This window comes from Falco punctatus (genome assembly GCF_963210335.1).
Source record: "Falco punctatus genome assembly, chromosome: 6".
In the NCBI taxonomy this organism is placed as follows: domain Eukaryota; kingdom Metazoa; phylum Chordata; class Aves; order Falconiformes; family Falconidae; genus Falco; species Falco punctatus.
In genome coordinates, this window is record NC_137585.1 from 57390356 (window position 1) to 57401164 (window position 10809).

Here is a 10809-nt window from a genome sequence, read left to right on the forward strand (position 1 = left end):
TGGATAATTGTGTTGTTATTGTAGCAAATTTCTTAATTATCAGGCAATGTGCTAATTTAAACTAGGCTCTACTTGTCTCTGAAAGTAAGGTTCTTAATATATAATTAGCTAAAGCAACACATTATTTAGCTGTGGTTTTCAGACCCATATTGTATTTTTAAATATGCCTTCGGTGGGCTGGTGTTATTTTTTTATTTTTCCCTGGCAGTGCTGGCCCCACGCAGTCGCTGCTGGCAGTGACTGCCAGCCCGCCCCCCCCCCTTACTCCAGCTGATCTGGGGGCACAATAAACCTCACACCCACCGGCGGCCCCCGGCTTGTCTCCACGCAGACACCAGAGGAGGCAATCCCTGCAGCTCCTTCTGGCTAAGCTTGAAGCTGTGTTTCTGTTTTACCGATTCTGGGTTCCGATCATGCTTTGCCCCAGCACCTGGTCCAGCATGAGCTCCTTGTCTTCTCTGCCTCTACCGTCTGACCGCGCTCGTGACTCGCCCTCCCATACGGTATGCCCTCTGCTCCTCTTGCCCAGCTCCCAGCTGTGCCTCCTGCCCGTACCTCTACTCTGCGCAGCTTTTGCAGTGACTTTGGTTGTCCCACTGTAACACATTGTCCCAAGCCTGAGGCCTGAGCCCAGCCTTGCTCTGACTGGGACAACCTGGCAGAGAAGAAAACATCCCCAGCAGGCAGAGGATCTCAGCCCCCGTACGTGGTTCCCCAGCAGCCCCCAGCAGCCCCAGACCATGTTCCCTCCAGCCCTGAGCCTGCTGTCCCCTGCAGATAATGATGCAGATGTTTTACGTTGCAGTGGAGCTTTGCTTTGGGGCCTTCCCCAGACCTTGCTCTCACCAGCCCCAGCACCTGCCTTCAGTGAGGATTGTGCTGTACAGGGAGATGGCGCCTGCTTCACTTCCATCTCCCAGACGGCCTCCAGACAAACACGGGATTAACTAATGGGATCCTGGGTTAGCTGCTGAGGCAAGGCAAACTCTTGAAAGAGGGGGCATTTTTACACAGCCAGAAGATGTGCTGCTGTTTGCAGTGGCTTTGGCGTGCCAATGTTGTTCTATCAGTGAGGAAAGAGAAGTGCCCATCGTTACAGCTATGTTGGCCCTGTGGGAAGTACCATTATTGCATCTGCTCTCCCATCTTTAAGCTGATTAATTCTGTCCATAAAAGCTTATGGAAAGCGGAGATTCGCATTAGATCTATTCATGAAAATCAAGATATTTAGCAACCCCTCTATCCTCAATTAACCCTTAGCTTCTACCAGGCTTAGGAGGCCTTTGACAGCTGTAATGGTGTTCTCTGAAGGGAAGGAAGACAATGGTGTGGGCTGAATGGCTTATTCCGTAAAGTCTCTTTGTCAGGAGGCAATTAGTTAGGCTATTTAGATGTTTAACTCTTAGATATCTTATTCCCATTGGGAGTGATGAAAGCTGAGTGCCTAGGTAGCTTATTATGCCAATTGTTTTCAACAGGTTTGGGAAAAGGAATAAAAACCCTATACCTTTTTTTAAATTATTTTTTTAAAGGAAAACATACTTGTTAATGAAAACATTTCATCTTCAAGTCAGAAAAATCAGAAAGTTTTCCAAAAGAGAAGAGTATCAGCAAAAACATGTTTGTGTGAGAAACTAAATTTTTCCTAAGGTAGCTCTAATGCCCTTTCTCCCCTGCAGGTATGATTCTTTCTGTGCTAATTTCTGAAATACAAGAAATCCTAAACCGAGGAACCAATGCATGGTGATTTGACAAGGGAGAAGGGATATGCTAATGCAAAGTAAGTAGATGTAAATTAATTTTATGCAGGTCTTTGCGGTGCCAAGGAAAGAAAGGAAAAAGTTCTCATACCAGAACAATGCTGGAATGACTTTTGTAAAAACTTGGGTCTCTAATTTTTAGCCCTTTGGAGCAATAAAGCTCAAAACAAAACCCACAATTTACAAAAGTGAAGCAAACCCTGAGGAATATGGTTGTGTGACCTGATAAAGCCGATGTGCCTGTGTCTATGAGACCTTCCCTTGCCTGCTACAAAAGCTGCCCATGGATGTCCTCTTTGTGAATGCTGCATGTTTTCCAGCATCCTTTGTTCATGCTTCTAAATACTCTCTGGTATCTTCATTTTCCACCTCCATTTATACCCGAACTCTATGTCAAGTGGGGTGGGAAACCCTGGGGATCCCCTCCAGCTGCAAGGATCCTCCACAGCCACCCCAGGCATCTCCCTGTCTTGGGGCAGGTGCTCCAGCAAGCCCCCTGTCTCCCATGCTCCAGCTACCTGCCTGGAAATCATGCCTAAGTGGAAAGGAGATTGGGAAGGAAAGAGGATCGGGCTGAGGTCCAGGGTACCCATTTCTGGAGCTGCTGCCTCATTAACCTCCCTCAGGAGCCAGGACTTTGCTTCCTCTTGCTTTACCCAAAATAATTCATGAGGCTCTTAAAAGGTATCCTGCATGTATTAAACAGGGAAGCCCATACAGCACACCTGAAAGATGGTATGAGAAAATAGGATATCTGAGGAGGTGTTAACAGTTTTATTGGGTCTTAATGACTGGGGGTGGAATTTTAAAGGCTGCTTCAAGACAGAGGTTTCTTTTTTGCAAGTATAACAACACGCTCCTCCCAGACACAGCATGGAAGTGTGGAGCCCCTTGGCCTGTCTACACACAAAAATGATACTGAAAACCCTCCAGTGGGGCAACGCAGCAGGAACTCCGGCAGTGGTTCAGTGTGATCCTACTGTCCCACTCACACTGGCATGTGTGACAACACCCATGCCCACCTGGCTACGTGCTGCCTCGGTACAAGCAAAGCACTCCATGCAGAGGTACTGCAGGTTTCTCCTAATTGCCTGCAGACCAGCCGCCTTCTGAGAATTCTTGTTTTACAAGTTTAAAAAAAATTACCCCCTCCACCAACCAGCTCTCCAGAGAGTCTGGCATGCTGTCAATCCCGAAATGTCCGCAGGCTTTTATCCCTGCCTAAGAGTGTGTGTGTGCAGATTATTCTTCTGTATTTCAAGTTTACAAGCACACACACGCCTCGCTTTTGACATGTAAGTTAGTCACAGTTAAATCAGTTCTCTTCCTCTCATGTAGATGCATAGGCACTCACAGAGTCAACACCTCCATCTGCAAAAACCAAGTATTATAATATTATGCATGATATACAGACACATGTACATACACACACAGAGTGGACAACATATTGCTTGTCATTGTTCAGAACTAACCCATATTTTCCTGGAAGGACATCTGACCCACACATGACATAATCCTCAATGCGTCTTTGGTACAGCAAACCCATCAGATGTGGTTATCTTGAGGCCCAGTAATGAAAGGCTTGAAGAACAGCAAAACCACTGTTGCTCTAGCAAGTGAAACACGCATGAAACATGCCTGCTTATGCCAGGACCAGGTGCAGACGCAGCTGTCAGTGCTTCCTTCAGCAAAGAAAAGGATTTGGTACCTTCTGCATTATCAAACTGAACTCTGACCTTCTAGCTGCTAAAGAGAATTGAAGAACACACTGTGAAGAAAACTCAGAGATTTCTGAGGGAAGAACAGATAAAGGCAAATAATTCCAAGGACAGACAATACAGAGTTTCTTTTTTTCCCTTCTGGTTACAGTAGTTCCTGTAAACTTGCTTGTTAAAAAGGTTATTTCTCCTAGTAGGCAATTAATGATAGTCTGCTTGGCGTGCTCTTGCACTGCCTTGCGATGTATGAACCATTTCCATTCCAGACAATGACATTTTGACATGTGACATGGGATGTATGGAACTGCTCTCAACTGCCTTTGGGGCTAATTTTAAGCCAATCAGTCTGGAGTTTAGCTGTTGCCAAGAGCTTCAGAAGGGTGCATCCTCTTCCTTGGCAATCCACTTTATGCTGTGATCTTCTAACGGGCATTAGCTGATTGGGATGCACACAACTTCTGTTTATTATTTTTGGTAGCAATTGATATTTTTGAAGATGCTAAGAACTGGCTTGTAAGCCCTGAAGTAGTGGTATGAATGACTGACATGCAAATCAGCCCTTAACAGGGTTCATCCACCTCTCCAGAGGATTTCTCCAGCATCAGCAAGCCCCCAGAGGACACACAGCTACTGCATCTGCTTCTGCGCAACCCCCAGGCTGGGGCTTGGCATTTTGGTGTTCACTCTGAGGTGGCAGTGGCTCAGCACTACTGAAACATCCCCTGGAACTGACAACGTAGCTGATGGCAACCACCAGGTTCCCCCATTTACAGCAAAAATGTGGCCAGCATGGCTTTGCAGCAGCGTGGGGAGTGGCACGGGCAGCTGGACCATGTTCCCCCTCACCTCCTGTCACTCACCATCTGCACCCCTGGGGTCTGTTGTGCTGCCCACAGGATCAGAAGAGGTGCAGCCGGTGTAAAATTTCAGAATTAGTCTAATATGATCTGACAAATGAGGGAACAGGACAGCTCTACCTCACCCATCAAGCCACCTCCATCCTCCTTCAACAGAACAGTTCATTCCACTACTGCCCTTTGAAGTTCTGTTGAAAACAGCTGGTGAACCCCACAGAGTCTTCATGTCTTGTTACATCTAAGATTTTCAAATTTGGATGCACTGATCATGAAAGATTTACACAGCTGACCTGATTTTCCAAATTAGTGAAAATTAACATTAGTATCTGCAGCAGTGGCAGCTTGTGGAATTGAGATTGCTTGTTTACCCACTGAGATACAGAAATTGTTCTTCTTTCTTTGATCAGAGGTATCTCTGAGCACTTGAAACTTACTTAGCCCTGGATAAATGATTTGCACTGTTTGCATCAGGCCTGAAGTTAATGTCAACAGAGAGCTCTCTCCCAAACACTTCTGTCTCTCTCGGTGTACAATCCAGATTTGGGGCTGGGTGTGTTGCTTTATTGTGTGAACCCAGGTCATCTCCCCTTATAGTCTGAACTGTCAATGAACTTAATAAATGTAAGATTTTCTCATTACGTTTCTTAAGCCAAATATTTCATGATTGGTAATATTATAGAATATCACAACAGTGCAACTTTTCAGTAGGGACCACAGCAAAAATAAGGGACTCAAAAAGAAAAAGTGTGTTTTCCTGGGCTCCTAGTATAGATGAACCTTCACTTGAAGACTTTCAGAAGTCACCCACAGGGAAGATGCATTAGAAAATGTGCAGACAAAGATTTTACATACCAGCATAGAATAGATGATGGGTGAAATTTTCTCTCTGATGGTAAGGTTGCTTGTTTGCAAGGGTTATCTTAAGATAATAAGAGGTTTGTTTTTGTTTTAACTTCAAAAGGCTTTATAAGCTGAGGGAGGGGCTCAGGAGGCCTGGAAACATTCATATGTGTTCATTTAATCATTTATAATCAGACACATCGGCTCCATATGAGAAGCTAGCAATTCTATGAGTAAAACAAAATGAGTTTTGAACAACTCAGCTCTTCACCAGTAACCAGGTACAACATTTATTTTGTAAAGCATTTTGAACCTTACTCCAGGGAGGAGATGTGCAGGCAGTTCTCCACTTTAGTGGAGTTTCCTAACTGGTGTTTTTAAAAGCCTGCTCCCTGCCCCAGGACCCTCTGAGAAAGGGCCGCTATATGTAAAGGGAGAGAACCAGTGGGTGCAGCTGCAGCACTGCTGGACACCAGCTCTGGTGGGATTCATTTCAGTCCCCTGTGTCAGAGGGGTTTTTGTAAAGAAGAAACCTCAAAGAGGACTTGTCTTGCTATGGCAGTGTTGGCATAGCCTCTGTTTTGGAGATCTCTGGCTGTGTTAATGCTGAGTCCTTTAACAAACATTTCCAACATCATTCACTTGTTGTTTGGGGTCTGTTGCTGAGGGAACTCAACAAGGAAAATGAGGTGAATGAATTAAGCTTCATTAATACCAGACAATCCCCATTATCTGTAGAAAATAATAAGACCAAACTGTCCAGCTGATGCAGTAGGTGATGTTCTAATCACTCGTATGAACAGTAGGGCTTAGAAAAGTGTAAGTAGTGCAAGTTATTTGAAATTTTAATAGTGTATCTTTGTGTGTAATTGGAAACTGGAAGGCAAAGTGCACAGCAGAAGCCCAAATTTTGCATGGTGAGCAGTAATGAAACAAAACTATTTTCTCCAGTGTTCAAGGTACAAAAATTACCAGAATGAGATTTCTCAGTCTACCAGAAATAGTAAGAAATGAAGAAGTGGGGGAGGGAATCTACTTAACTTTGAAAGAAAAAGAAACAAATGGAGAAATAGCCTCATGCTGTGGTAGAACCTGGTTTTGCATTGAGTAAGAAGCAAATTTCCTTTTGACTTTTAAAGGAGCCAAACCTTCTCATCAGAGCTGAGAGCATTGGGCCCATGACCGTGTGTTTTCTGCCAACATAGCTGTAGCTCATGCTCAGATTAATACTCTGCTTGGAAGCAGCCAGCCTTGGGAATTCTCTTACCAGAGGGGGACATAGCCTAACCCTTGTCCCATCATTACATGGGAAGGCTCCAAGTCCACGTGGAGGAGTACAAGAAGCTTGGACCTTCACAGAGCCCCAGACCTCAGCCACTGTCTCTCTTCTGTTAAGAACGTGGATGGTGGCCTTGAGAGCCTAGAGTTTGAATTCACATTAGATTTATGTTTAACAGGCAGTAAATTCACAATTGTATAATGAGGACGTGATACAAGGAAAAGCTGAGAAAGATGCAGCTCACTCTGAGACACCCAGTCTGTGTGACAAGGGTGACGTGTGTCAATGACTCACCTGTTGGGGCTGGGAGAACGAACCTACCCTCTGGATAAGGGCTGACACAGAAATTGTAGATTCTTCCCCCATGCATTATTTATGAAGATGGATGCAGAGAAAATGCTGTGACATTGGAAAGTAAGTGTAAGACACCACATGCAAAGATAATAGCTGAAAGAGCTATATCTAGAGGGAAAAGGACTTGGGAAGAGTAAAGAAGGGGAAAGTAAAGGCAAAAATTGATACAGTAAAGCTGTGGTAGAGAAGGTTTTTAAAATTTCTGAAATACTAGGAGTGATCATTTTCATATTAGCTTTTTATGTTTATCAAATAGCATGCCAATAAAGGCTGATAAAGTAATTAATTAAGGAGTACATTTACAAATGTATTTTTCCATATATTTACTTGAAAAACTACAGATATAGCAGCCAAACTTAGTGACAAGACACAGAGATAATATGATGTAATTACATTCTCTCTCTGTAAGGAGACAAACACCACTGTCCTAAGGCTAGCTGTGGTTTCCTGAAAACTGCATTGTTATTTTCATTACATGATGTGACACCTGGATGCTACCAAAGTATATTTTTCCTCTGGGAGGACTATCCTGATGAAATACAATTCTTTTGCCTCTTTACTATCCACAAGTTTGAAGTTTTACAGGTTACGTTTTCCAAATTCCTGCTCCTACAAACTCATTCAGGCTAATGCAACCAAATAATATTGAAGCAGCTGCAAATACAGAAACATTTGTGTTTCTCACCATTTCTTAAGTAATGCAAGTATTTTTTTCATTGCTTATGACTAATTGTTGTTGTGTCAAAAGCAGTAGACAGGAAAATTGGTGTTTCTTCTAAACATATCATTACAGTCACTAAAATAATGAGAAATACATCAGATATTTTTAGGTCATCATTTTTTTGTCAGGGAAAATAGCAACCTTTTTGAATAAACTGGAAATCATTATTGCTTCCACTGGGATTCACACTGAATGCACTAATTACGGTGCATTCATTTGGTACTGACAAAGTTACAACAAAGTAATTTCATGGAAGCTCCATTATAAATTGCAGTGGGCCAGGTTGTCCCCAGGCCAGAAACTTGTCTTTAGTCTGTGCCAGGCTGCCTGTCCCCTGGTGGGGTGCCAGAGGGAGAACAAACTGAGCTGAGGGGGCATATATTGCTGCCCCCAGCAATCCCCTGGGATTGCCCTCCTGGCTGCTGTGCCCTTGGGCTCCACGGCAGGAGAAAGAAGGGCACTCTGGGGTTGGGGGAGAGGCTGGGGGCAGCTCCTGCCCTGCTGCAGGGCTTTGGGGCATCTTCCGGAGCAGCACTGCTTGCACTGAAGCGCTCAGGGGCTGCCTTTCCAAAATATCTTCATGTATAGGCATATCCTCAGGAAATTAATCTGCATTAATTAGAGGTAAGTGTGTAAAATACCTCATTAAACCAGAGCAGACTGAGGTCCACAGATGTTCACCAGACTTTCAACGAACCAAATTAAGGCTATCTCACTTCCAACCAGGAGCGTCTCAGTGCAGTCTGAGAGATGCAGATATCAAGCATGGTGCTTGATTCCTCCTTCGCATTCCTTGGCCACAGTGTCAGCTTCAGGCTCTCCTGCCCCAACATGTCCTGGTGACATGCTGCCACCACTGTTTGTGGGGCTGAGCAATGAGTCCTACCAGGGAGCTGCTCCAGGTAGAAAACAAAGCCTTCCCTCTTTTCATGCAGGCTTATTTTTATTCTGGATCAATTAACTGACATAATGTTACCACATGGCCCTAAAGGTAACTGGGGAGACATAGCTGAGAAGGTGATAGGGAGCAGGAGTGGGTGGCTGAAATTTGATGGAAACGTTTGAGCCAGTATTACCACAGAAATAAAACTCTGTGGCACTTGGCTAGCATTTGCCTGGTAGCATCTTCTCACTCAGAGTGGCTTTGTGATGATCTGTGCTTTGAAGATGCCAGAATGCTCAGGTACTGTCCTAGTATGGACACTGCACCCAATGTACGCTGTGAAAAACATCCATAGAAGCAACAGCCTTGATGCCTTCTCGTAACCATGGCTCACAGAACCACCAAAAAAGACTTCCTTTTTTTTTTTTTTTTTTTTTTTTTAATGTGGAAACTCCCTAGTTTCCCAGTGGGAAGGGAAGGCAAAAGAAGGCAAGGAAGGCAAAGCAAGGGAAAGGGAAGTCCCTTCCTAACACCCCCCGACACTTTCCTTGGGTGTTAAAAGGATCATCTGCACAAACACACCCGATTTGCCAGGAATAGTTACCACTGCAATCATTTCCCTGTGTGAGTCCTCCTCATTATTATTTTTTTATTTGTGCTGAAAGCTGTTTGTTTTGTAGAGAATTCCATAAAGGCAGTTCTGCTCCTCACAACATCCTGAGGTGACTGTTGTGTGAAACATCCCAGGTGGGAGTAAGTAACGCTGCCATCCAAAAGCAGCTGAATGCTCAAAACTAGGAATATTTAATGATGTATAAAATTTCCAAAGACAGCCTTAAGAGAAACGGCATTTTCTGTTATTCTCCAAACATAACAATTTTTTTTTAGCTTTTTACTGATTATTTTTACATTCTAAACTAACAAGTACTTGCCTCATCTGGAGTAGCAACTTTTTTTTTTTTTTTTTTTAAGCAGAAAACATTAAAAATATAAATCAATTTGGCTCATTATTTATTTAGAAAAAATATCTTGGCATTCACTGAAAAGAATCTCTCACATGTTTATTTAATTCATATACCCTTACACTTTATTACTTTCAAAGCTTAATGGACTGAGATGAGATTAACAAGAATTGTTAAGCTATACCCATTAACTAAAAGGCAATTCTGGAACAACAAAAAAACTATAATATATGTTAAAAAATCCTGGAAGATGTGGAATGACTCCTCTGTTTAAAATAAAAAAGAAAAAAAAAGAAAAAAAAAAAAAGAAGAAAAAAAAAAAAGAAGCAATTGAGCTGTAAAAAAAGAGGAAAATGTCTCCATAGTCAAATTATCTAAAAATCAACATGCCTCTGTAAATTATTCCACAGATGCAAACTGCTAGCATGAACATATTGGCTTATTCTTCAAATGTATGATGGATCAAAACTCAGTGTTATTTTCCTGAAGGCACCAGGTTTCTAAATTAAATGGCCAATACAAGAGTATTTATGTTTCCTTCCTTTTTTTAGATCAAAGATTCACTTCACAGAATGGTTCCCATTACAAGGCAGGAGAGTGATCAGAAAATGAGGGTGGATTTCACTACAGTAGACAGAATTAAATTGAGATACTGATTCAGCTTAATTTAGCAGAAAGAGAATTAAGTTTTTAAATAATGAAACGTATTGCAAATTGATTAATGCTCACTTCCCTGAAGCCCTCTTTCTTTTATCTCAGTTCACTATTTGGAAGCTCAGGACTGGATTTTTCTTTCTCTCCCATCTAAGTAAAGGGTCCATGTTAAAGATTTCCTTTTGTGGTCACAAAACAGTCGTGTCTTGCAAACCTGTCTCTTCTGCTGCATTAGTCACTACACCTCTATGGGCACTGGAGACCAGAGGAGTTTTCCCATCATTAGACCTAGCATAAAACCTCTAAATTCTTCAGCCAGCATCGGGCCCTGGGAGCCCCGTTAACTCTCTGCTGTGGGCACAGTGGGACGGACCCACAGGGGATCCTGCAGACTACTGTATCTGGATACCACAGAACTGTGCAAAGCTCTTTGAAAGGCAACCTAGCCATTTTTTGGTGTTTTTTTTTTTTGTTTCTTTGGGGTTTTTTTTATACAAAACTGCCTATGTTTTTGTGTTTCATAGGCTTAAACAGGATGCCTGTGTCCCCAGATTGGCCAGCCCTCAGATCCAGGAGGCATCGCAAAAGGATCTGCATCAACCTATGAAAGGCAGGTATCAGCTCAGACACCTTTAAATATGTGAATAATCTCAGCTTCAACATTTCTTTGATGCACCAAATTCTGGCAACTAATGGGAAAGAACCTTTGTGCAATGCTTGGAGATGTTTCAGGACTTACACTCTGAAATCACACTGTGGCTTCTAAAGACACAACAGTCAC

The 10809-nt window shown here is 42.9% G+C and overlaps 1 long non-coding RNA gene across 1 annotated transcript in view; it reads left to right on the forward strand.

The window, feature by feature from the left end:
- Positions 1–10580, forward strand: part of LOC308065974 — a 46639-nt gene extending 36059 nt beyond the window's left edge. Inside the window, exon 2 of the long non-coding RNA XR_013928989.1 lies at positions 1680–10580. This is a non-coding gene — a long non-coding RNA (uncharacterized lncRNA). The remainder of the gene's footprint in view (positions 1–1679) is intronic.
- The last annotated feature ends 229 nt before the right edge of the window (positions 10581–10809 follow it).